At 37.9% G+C, this 10,116-nt stretch overlaps 1 pseudogene; it reads right to left on the bottom strand.

Moving 5' to 3' along the window:
- Positions 1-135: 135 nt before the first annotated feature.
- LOC133240114 (olfactory receptor 5M9-like) lies at positions 136-1,057 on the bottom strand (annotated as a pseudogene).
- Positions 1,058-10,116: the final 9,059 nt, after the last annotated feature.

Here is a 10,116-nt window from a genome sequence, read left to right as displayed (position 1 = left end):
ACTGTGTTAGACTGGACCTCTTAGTATATTTAAGTGTTGCCATATACAGTCTATTTTAAACAGGGTTATTTATATGCCTGGGCATTTATAACAGGAAGTGGCATACACGGAATTATGTACTGCAGGTTCACTGCCTCAAGTTTCCCTGATGATTGCTTTGACGACCACCTCTTTCACATCTTTGTTCCTCAAACTCTAGATCATGGGATTTAGCATAGGAATCACTGTGGGTTAAAACACAGCCACCATCTTCCCCTGCTCCATAGACTCTTCAGTGGGCCTCCTGAGATACATGAAGAGGAGAGTCCCATAAAACATGGTAACACCTGTCAGGTGGGACCCACATGTGGAGAATGCCTTCCTCCTGCCATTGGCAGAGCGCATGTGCAGCACAGCCGCTATGATGAGGGTATAAGAAGTGAGAACCACTGAGAGGGAATATGTGAAATTAATCCCAGTGATAACAATCATGGTGCATTCTTTAATGTGGACCCCTCCACAGGCAATCTTGATAAGAGGAGGGTCAGCACAGTAGAAGTGGTTGATTTCTAAGTTTCCACAGAAGTACAGGCCATATGTCCACAGTGTGCAGATTAGGCTAACAGAGAATACATAGATGTATGTCACAGAGATGAGACGAGCATAGACAGTCCTGGACATTTTACTGCCATAAAGCAGAGGGCTGCAGATGACCATGTAGTGATCAAAGGCCATCACAGCCAAGATATATACTTCCATGTGGACAAGGGCTATGAAGAAGTAACACTGCACTAAACACCCCACATAGGAAATGGTTTCTGTCTGATAGTAAGTTTTCCAGCATCTTCAGAGTGACACTGGAAGAGAACCACACATCCACAGAAGACAAATGACTCAAGAAAAAGTACATGGAGCTCTGAAGCTGGAGGCTGATGCTGATCAAAATAATCATACCAATGTTCCCTATCAGAGTGATCATGTAAACTACTAGAAACACCACAAAAAAGAGAACTTGAAGCTCCTGATGACTGGTCAACCCCAGAAGAACAAATTCTGCCACATCTGTGAAGTTTGGCATTGCCTTCAATTAGACCCAGTCTGCATTGCCTATGGACAAATTAAAAGAAACAAATGGATTTATTTTATTCTTAAAAATTTTGAGTCATGTTTATCAGCTTTCTAGTTCAAATAAAATAAAAATCAATGTAGACTTTGCACAAAGTTTAATATGAGTATATAATCACGTTTATTTCCTTTAATAGGACTTATAGGTAATTATTACAATATTTATTAGTTTCTTAACTCTAAAACAGACAATTACATTCATATACTATTAGTATTAGACACTTATTTTTGCTAAATTATTTCAATGATGCTAACATCATAGAGTGCTAACAGAAGTAAAGCTAGACTGAGAGTCATCAGAGAATGACCAAATCCATTTCAACATATTGTCTTATAGGAAATTACCTGAGACTCATAAATGTAAATATTCAATAAGGTCAGACAACCACTTTGTGCTGAACAGGGAAGTAATAAGAGTGAATCATTGAAATTCCATTGAATATTATTTTTGTGTATGATGGTTGCCTCTCATTGTCTATATTAACACAAATGCACATGTAATATTAACTTACTCACTTCCCTATGACTTGGAAGATATCCTTTTTTTAAAATGTATTTATTTATTTTTGGCTGTGCTTGGGCTCCTCTTGGTTGGGTGTGTGGGCTTCTCACTGCAGTGGCTTCTCCTGTTGTGGCGCACTGACTCTAGGTGAGCAGGCTTAAATGGCTGTGGCTCACAGGTTCTAGAGTGCAGGCTCAGTAGTTGTGGTTCTTGGGCTTAGTTGCTCCATGGAATGTGGAAGCTTCCTCCAACCAGGGATCGAACTTATGTCCCCTACATTGGTAGGCATATTCTTATCCACTGAGCCACCAGGGAAGTCCAGAAGATATCTTCTTATCTATGCAATTTTATGGGATGATTGTCTTAAACCTTGGTCTTACAATCTAGTCATTGACATACTTTTCTACACTATGCCAGCATATGATATAAAAAGCTTTCAACTTATGAAAATTCTAGTCATGTTTTATTTTATTTAGCTATATATTTCACTTGCTTAATTACTGCTGCTTGCAGGATGAGGTAAGTGGTATTTAACAACACAGACTGTATCAGTTTAACAGTTATCTCAGAAAAGTAAACCGCAAGTGGTTCAATCACCATATCAAAATTATATCAATAGATAAATTCTATATATATATAAAGTAAAATTCAGGTGCCATGCTTTTAAATTTATTGTCTTATTTCAGATTCTACTGCTTTTCAGCAACAATCCATTATATGTATAATTATTTATTTTCAAATGCAATGTCACTGCAATTAAAATGTCCACAAGGAATGTTTTCTCTGTTTAATACACTTCCCCAGATAAGTCTTCTGAGAAGTAAACTGCTCTGAGTACTTAGGGATGCATCTGTAGGATTAACATCATCTCAGGAATTTAAGATCCCCATAATAATATTGATCGAAGGGAATATTATGACATAAAATGGGCTGTAGATATAATTGCTTATAATAATTCATTTAAAAACATCAAAACCAATGTTATGTCAAATATATTTGCTATATTATATTCATTATTTATTACATTATATCTAGAAGTAATCTAAGTTTTGTAATATGAAATTGAACAAGCTACACGAGAGTTCGGTTTGCATCATAATTGATTCTTTTTGAAAAGGAGTGAATGAAAAATACAGAAATGAGACAATTTAGGGAATGGAACTACTGTGAGATGAAAATGGAGCATGCTGATAAACACAGAAATAAGAAGAGGCAGGCTGCACACAGAGTGGTCAAAGATCTCTTTGAGGATGTGACTTTTCAGTTACGAGCAAGTAGCCAGTTATGTAAAAATATTGAGAAAAAAGAAAATGAAAATACAAAAGTTAGAAGAGGAACTATTTTTAAAAGTGTATAAACTCTATGATTGCATCATGGCTCCTTCCAACTAGTAGCAACTCACAATTTGGAAGTTGATTAATCTCTGTAAACACTCTTCCTACCCCTGAAATTATTCATATGGGAATTAAATACACCATAGAGAAAATTATTTGGGCACATAACATAGTCACTGATATTTCAGTTCTGGTCCGGGTTCACCTGTACCCTATATTTTTATGCTCATAGATCTTCTGGCTTCTAAGTGTGGATAAACTAAACCAGATGAGAGTAACTGATTTTGACTGGGAGATAGAGCTAAGACCAAGAATTTTCATATATAAAACCTCTTACCTCTGCTTGGTGAACCCATAATTACCTAATTAACAGAGTTTGATTTGGATTATTGGTCTTTGTAGAGAAGACATAAAAGGCAAAACATAAAGAGCAAAAATTCTTATAAGTCCCTATGGTAGCAAGATATTCTTATGAATTTTTATATCAACTATTAATATAAATAGTAAAATTTCCCAAGTATATAATTCCAGAAAATAAAACACTGATAACAAATAGATCCGCAAGTAAGGTCTTAGTCTCTTCTTCAAAAAAGAGCTAAAAGTTAAAGATGTGACTGCATTAATCTCTATTGCAAAGACTATAAAATTTGCAGACCTACCTTCAGCAGCAACAAGAAAACGATGATAATTCCTCACTATTTATAATAGAATCTTGAACACTGCACACATTGAGAGCATCTCCCCAAGGAACTATCCAGATAATGATGAAACACATTATACTTAAAATTATAGAAACATCTCAGGAGTATGGGAAGTTAAGGAGGGTTAATCAGAAGAATGTCTTCTGATAACATTATGTGACCAGTATCCTTAGTGTCATGGGTATAATCTCTCCCATCTTCACATGGTGTAATATCTGCCTCAAGAAAGCACCTTGCACCTCAGGAAAGCATTCTTGGTTTGCATTATACAATGTTGCTCAGTCACTTTCTTTTCTATTGTGCTGTAGTTCTAATAAGCATTATCTTTCAGGCCAAACACAGCAATGCACACCCTATGCATCTCATGGCTGTTGAAGAGATCCCAGGTGCCTTAAAAGTACAGATCACACAGAAACATCTAGGGAGAATGGGTACAAGTACAGGTCATCAGTGGAGAAGTTGATTGTAGTAGAACAATTTATCAGTGAACTTAGGCCCTTTTTGGAGTCAGTAGAGCATCAACTTCAATGTCAGTTAGATTGGAAATAAAATCTTAACTCTGCACCATAATTAACTGCCTGTCTTTGGAAAAGTAAGGATTCTCAGTTTCAAAGTTCATCTGTAGAAAAAGGAAACTGCTGTCTCATAGTGAGGTATGGGGATCGCAGACAACATTGGGAAATTCTTAGCACAATGCCTGTCTCTGATGAGGCAGTCAAAAAATTGAAATTGGCTGTGAATTTTCACCTATTAACAGTTCACAAGATCTCACCACTTATTTGTGACTGTGATCAGTATTATCTCTGTGTTGAAGGGTAAAATATATATTTTTTAAAAAACAGTGTAAAATAATTCTGAGGTTCAGTTTCTCCACAAAATATGGATAGTATGGGCTTCCCTGGTGGCTCAGACTGAAAAGAGTCTGCCTGTAATGCAGGAGACCAAGGTTTGATCCCTGAGTCCTGAAGATCCTCTGGAAAAAGGAATGGCTTATCCACTCCAGTATTCTTGGTGCTTCTCTGGTGGCTCAGACATTAAAGATAGCTAACAGATTAAAGAATGTGAATGGAAACCAAGATTGTTCATAAACTCCCATTTGTACTACCTCAATTTTGTTGGAAAATCATGGACAGAATAATACTCAGGCAAAGTTTTCCTCTTCAGTGCCCAAGGATCCCAGACTCCTCCTTAGTTCCTTCTCACCTTTTAGGGAGAAGCTACATAAGGCAAACTCATTGGCACCAGATTATTATAACTTAACTTGCATTCCCTCAAGAAAAAGGGAATTTAAAACAAGAAAGCACTGTGTGTGTGAGTATGTCTGTATGTGTGTGTGTGTGTGTGTTAAAGAGTGAGAGAGCAAGGAAGAGTCAAGGTTAAATACATTTTAGACTGCTGCTGCTGCTGCTGCTGCTGCTACTAAGTCGCTTCAGTCGTGTCCGACTCTGTGCGACCCCATAGACGGCAGCCCACCAGGCTCCCCTGTCCCTGGGATTCTCAAGGCAAGAACACTGGAGTGGGTTGCCATGTCCTTCTCCAATGCATGAAAGTGAAAAGTGAAAGTGAAGTCGCTCAGTCGTGTCCGACTCTTAGCAACCCCATGGACTGCAGCCTTCCAGGCTCCTCCTTCCATGGGATTTTCCAGGCAAGAGTACTGGAGTGGGGTGCCACTGCTTAACTACAAAAAAATTGATAGATATATAAATAAGTGTATGAATGAGATCCATTTTTTAAAGTGCTTTACAAAACTATCCTGAATTTTCTGCAAATAGCAAAATTGCTTTAAATTCTCCAAAAGATTCAAGATTTGGGGAGATTATGAGCCAGAAGTGATCTTGGAGGTCAGATACTTCATCCTAAAAATTAACTGGATGAATGACACAAAATGAGTGGTTCAAGGTCACCCACAAATTATTTTGAAAATTGGAAACTAAAACCAGGAACATGACTTAACCAAGAACCTTGACATCATCATTCTTCATGCAACACTGAAACAAATCTCAAAAGAATAGAGAAAGTGGTTCACTTAAAAAAAAAAAAAAGAGGTGACAAATATTATCCAAATCCACTTGCCAAATTCACTTGCTAAATTCAGACTTAAATTGGAGAAAGTAGGGACAACCACTACACCATTCAGCTATGACCTAAGTCAAATCCCTTACAATCATACAGGGAAAGTGACAAATAGATTCAAGGGATTAGATCTGATAGACAGAGTGCCTAAAGAAGTATGCACGGAGGTTCATGACATTGTACAGAAGGCAGGGATCAAGATGATACCCAAGAAAAAGAGGTGCAAACACACAAAATGGTTGTTTGAGAAGGCCTCACAAATAGCTGAGAAAAGAAAAGAAGTGAAAATCAAAGGAGAAAAGGAAAGATACACCCATTCAAATGCAGAGTTCCAAACAATAGCAAGGAGAGATAAGAAAACCTCCCTCGGTGATCAGAAAAAAGCCTTCCTTGGCAAAGAAATAGAGGAAAAAATAGAATGGGAAAGACTAGAAATCACTTCAAGAAAATTAGAGATACCAAGAAAATATTTCATGCAAAGAGGAGCACGATAAAGGACAGAAGTGGTATGGACCTAACAGAAGCAGAAGATATTGAGAAGAGGTGGCAAGAATACACAGAAGAGCTGTACAAAAAAGATCTTCATGACCCAGATAACCATGATGGTGTGATCACTCACCTAGAGCCAGACATCCTGGAAGGTGAAGTCAAGTGGGCCTTAGGAAGCATCACTGAACAAAGCTAGTGGAGGTGATGGAATTCCAGTTGAGCTATTTCAAATCTTAAAAGATGATGCTGTGAAAGTGCTGCACTCAGTATGCCAGCAAATTTGGAAAACTCAGCAGTGGACATGGGACTGGAAAATGTCAGTTTTCATTCCAATCACAAAGAAAGGTAATGCCTAAGACTGCTCAAACTACTGCACAATTGCACTCATCTCATATGCGAGTTAACTACTGCTCAAAATTATCCAAGCCAGGCTTCAGCAATACATGAGCCATGAACTTCCAGATGTTCAAGTTGGTTTTAGAAAAGGCAGAGGAACCAGAGATCAAATTGCCAACATCTGTTGGAAAAACATTGAAAAAACAGGAGAGTTCCAGAAAAAAACATATATTTCTGCCTTAATGACTATGCCAAAGCCTTTGACTGTGTGGATCACAATAAACTGTGGAAAATTCTGAAAGAGATGGGAATACCAGACCACTTGACTTGCCTCTTGAGAAATCTATATGTAGGTCAGAAAGCAACAGTTAGAACAACAGTCTGGTTCCAAATCCAGAAAGGAGTCTGTCAAGGCTGTATCTTGTCACCCTGCTTATTTAACTTATATGCAGAGTACATCATGAGAAACACTGGGCTGGAAGAAGCACAAGCTGGAATCAAGATTGCTGGGAGGAATATCAACATCCTCAGATATGCAAATGATACCACCCCTATGGCAGAAAGTGAAGAACAAAAGAGCCTCTTGATGAAAGTGAAAGAGGAGAGTGAGGTTGGCTTAAAGCTCAACATTCAGAAAACTAAGGTCGTGTCATCTGGTTCCATCACTTCATAGCAAAAAGATGGGGAAACAGTGGAAACAATAATAGACTTTATTTTTGGAGCTCCAGAATCACTGCAGATGGTGACTGCAGCCATGAAATTAAAAGACATTTACTCTTTGGAAGGAAAGTTATTACCAACTTAGGTAGCATATTAAAAAGCAGAGACTACTTTTCCAGCAAAGGTCCATCTAGTCGAGGCTATCATTTTTCCAGTAGTTATGTATGGATGTGAGAGTTGGACTATAAAGAAAGCTGAGCACTGAAGAATTGTTGCTTTTTAACTGTGGTGTTGGAGAAGACTCTTGAGAGTCCCTTGAACAGAAAGGAGATCCAACCAGTCCATCCTAAAGGAAATCAATCCTGAATATTCATTGGAAGGGCTAATGAAGCTGAAACTCTAATACTTTGGCCACCTAATGTGAAAAACTGACTCATTTGAAAAGACCCTGATGCTGGGAAAGATTGAAGGTGGGAGGAGAAGGGGACGACAGAGGATGAAATGGTTGGATGGCATCAGCAACTCAGTGGACATGAGTTTGAGTAAACTCCAGGAGTTGGTGATGAACACGGAGGCCTGACATGCTGCAGTCCATGGGTTGCAAAGTGACAGCCACGACTGAGTGAGTGAACTGAACTGAGTAGAATTTACTGGTAAAAACATGGGCTATGGAGTCAACTTGTTGAATTCCCATTCTGACTTTAACAATTTTGATCCATGCACTCTGGACAGTGTTTCTTAATATTTCTGGACTTCATCATTTTTTTTTTGTCAACATGGATTACTTAAATGGGTAGGTTTATTTTGAGGATTATGCAACAGAAAGTATGCATTATGGAACATATTGTTTTCCATACATGTCTGTGTGTGTTTGTGTGCATGCTCAGTCATTTCTGACACTTTTTACATCCATGGACTGGGTAGTCATCAATAAATGGTAGCTATGAGTCAGTAAGTAAAGAATCATAGAGAATGGCATTCAATATATTCCTTATTATCCACCTAAATGACTCAATGAATTATATAAGTAATAGTACCTAAAATCGGAGAAGGCAATGGCAACCCACTCCAGTACTCTTGCCTGGAAAATCCCATGGATGGAGGGGCCTGGTGGGCTGCAGTCCATGGGGTTGCTAGGAGTCGGACACGACTGAGCGACTTCACTTTCACTTTTCACTTTCATGCATTGGAGAAGGACATGGCAACCCACTTCAGTGTTCTTGCCTTGAGAATCCCAGGGACAGGGGAGCCTGGTGGGCTGCCGTCTATGGGGTCGCACAGAGTCGGACACGACTGAAGCGACTTAGCAGCAGCAGCAGCAGTACCTAAAATAGTAAATATCCACACTTTTCTGATCATTGGTATTTCCATTTCTTGTCATTTATGAATCATAAGTCTAGTTTTGGCACATGATTGCCCAAATAAGAAAGCAGAGTTTTGATGGTTATAATTAAATGTATAATACAGAAGTCTACATACCTTTGAAAGAAGAGACATTTTAGAAAGTGCATCAATGTCATGGCTCTTCTGCTGAATAATGTAGGCAGGATTTATACATTTGTAGATTGGTGCCATTTCCTTAAGAGATTATACATATAGGTGAGTATTAAGTAATTGCTTTGTTAGATAGTATTTTGCACTAAATGAGTTATCTGGAGAAATAACAATTGGGTACAATTCAGATTTGCCACGGGGCCCAACTGGTTTCTAGTGCTTTTCTTTTTTAGATTCAGTGTCAATATTTTCCTTCATACATTGGGAAGTCTACATCATAATACTGATGTCTGCCATTGATACTCATGCCATATTCTGTTACCCGTAATATTTGTTTAATCCAATTTAACACAATTTCTTCCACACAATTATCATAACTTTGTGCCACAACCTATTACCATCTCACTTTGGGTTATGGGTTGAAAACTTTATTTAATATCCATATATCAAAATCTTGACTCCCAGTACTTCTGAATATGATTGAATTTGTAGATATAGTTTTTAAAGAGGAAATTAAATTGTAATCGGTTCAAATAGTGCATCCTAACCCAAGATGACTGGTATCTTTTTTAAGAAAGGAGATTAGAACACAAGAATACACACAGGAAAGACTGTGAGAGACACAGGAGGTGATAGCTGTCTATAAGCCAGAAGCTTCAGAATGAAACCAACCCTACCAATATTTTGATCTTGAATTACTATCCTCCAAACTGGAAGGAAATCAGCCTCTTTTGTTCAAGCCACCCCAGTCTGTGGTACTTAGTTATAGCAGCCCTCACAAACTAATATGTTCTGCCTTCAGTAGACAAAGAGACTGCTTTCATATTCAAAGGAAGTTGTGCTTCTTTGAAGAGTAGTATCATTTTTAATATATTTCAAACGTTTATACTACACATTCAAAATGTGCACAAAACATAAGTTTACAATTTATTGAATTTTTTCAAAGTAAAAATGCCTTTATGACCGAACTTCTAAACCAAGTAGAAGACCAAAACTACATCAGACAAACTTCTCCTCTTCTTTCTGAGTCAGTATTCCTCAAGTTAGATGAATCTTTATTTTTAGCACTCTATATAGTGTCTTATTCTGAATTTTTCACAAGTAAAATAAAACAGAACACATTCTTTCATGTATAGTCTTCTGGTGAAAACTCTGTTGATATCTGAACATTATATTGATGATTGTTTTAGCTTGTTTGGACTGCTATAGTAATTATAACATAAGCATTTATTTAACACTGTTCTGAAAGCTGGAAGTCTAAGATTGGATTGGGTTCTAATGAAAGCATTCTTCCTGGTTTGTAGATGGCTGTCTTTTTGCTGTGCCCACACATCACGTGGGGCAAGGGAGTGCCCTGGGGTCTTTTAAGAGGGCACTAATCCAGTCCATGGTCTTCCCTGGTAGCTCAGAAAGCAAAGAATAT

Source organism: Bos javanicus, chromosome 27 (assembly GCF_032452875.1).
Source record: "Bos javanicus breed banteng chromosome 27, ARS-OSU_banteng_1.0, whole genome shotgun sequence".
Classification (NCBI taxonomy): Eukaryota; Metazoa; Chordata; class Mammalia; order Artiodactyla; family Bovidae; genus Bos; species Bos javanicus.
This window is presented reverse-complemented; position numbering and strand designations above follow the sequence as displayed.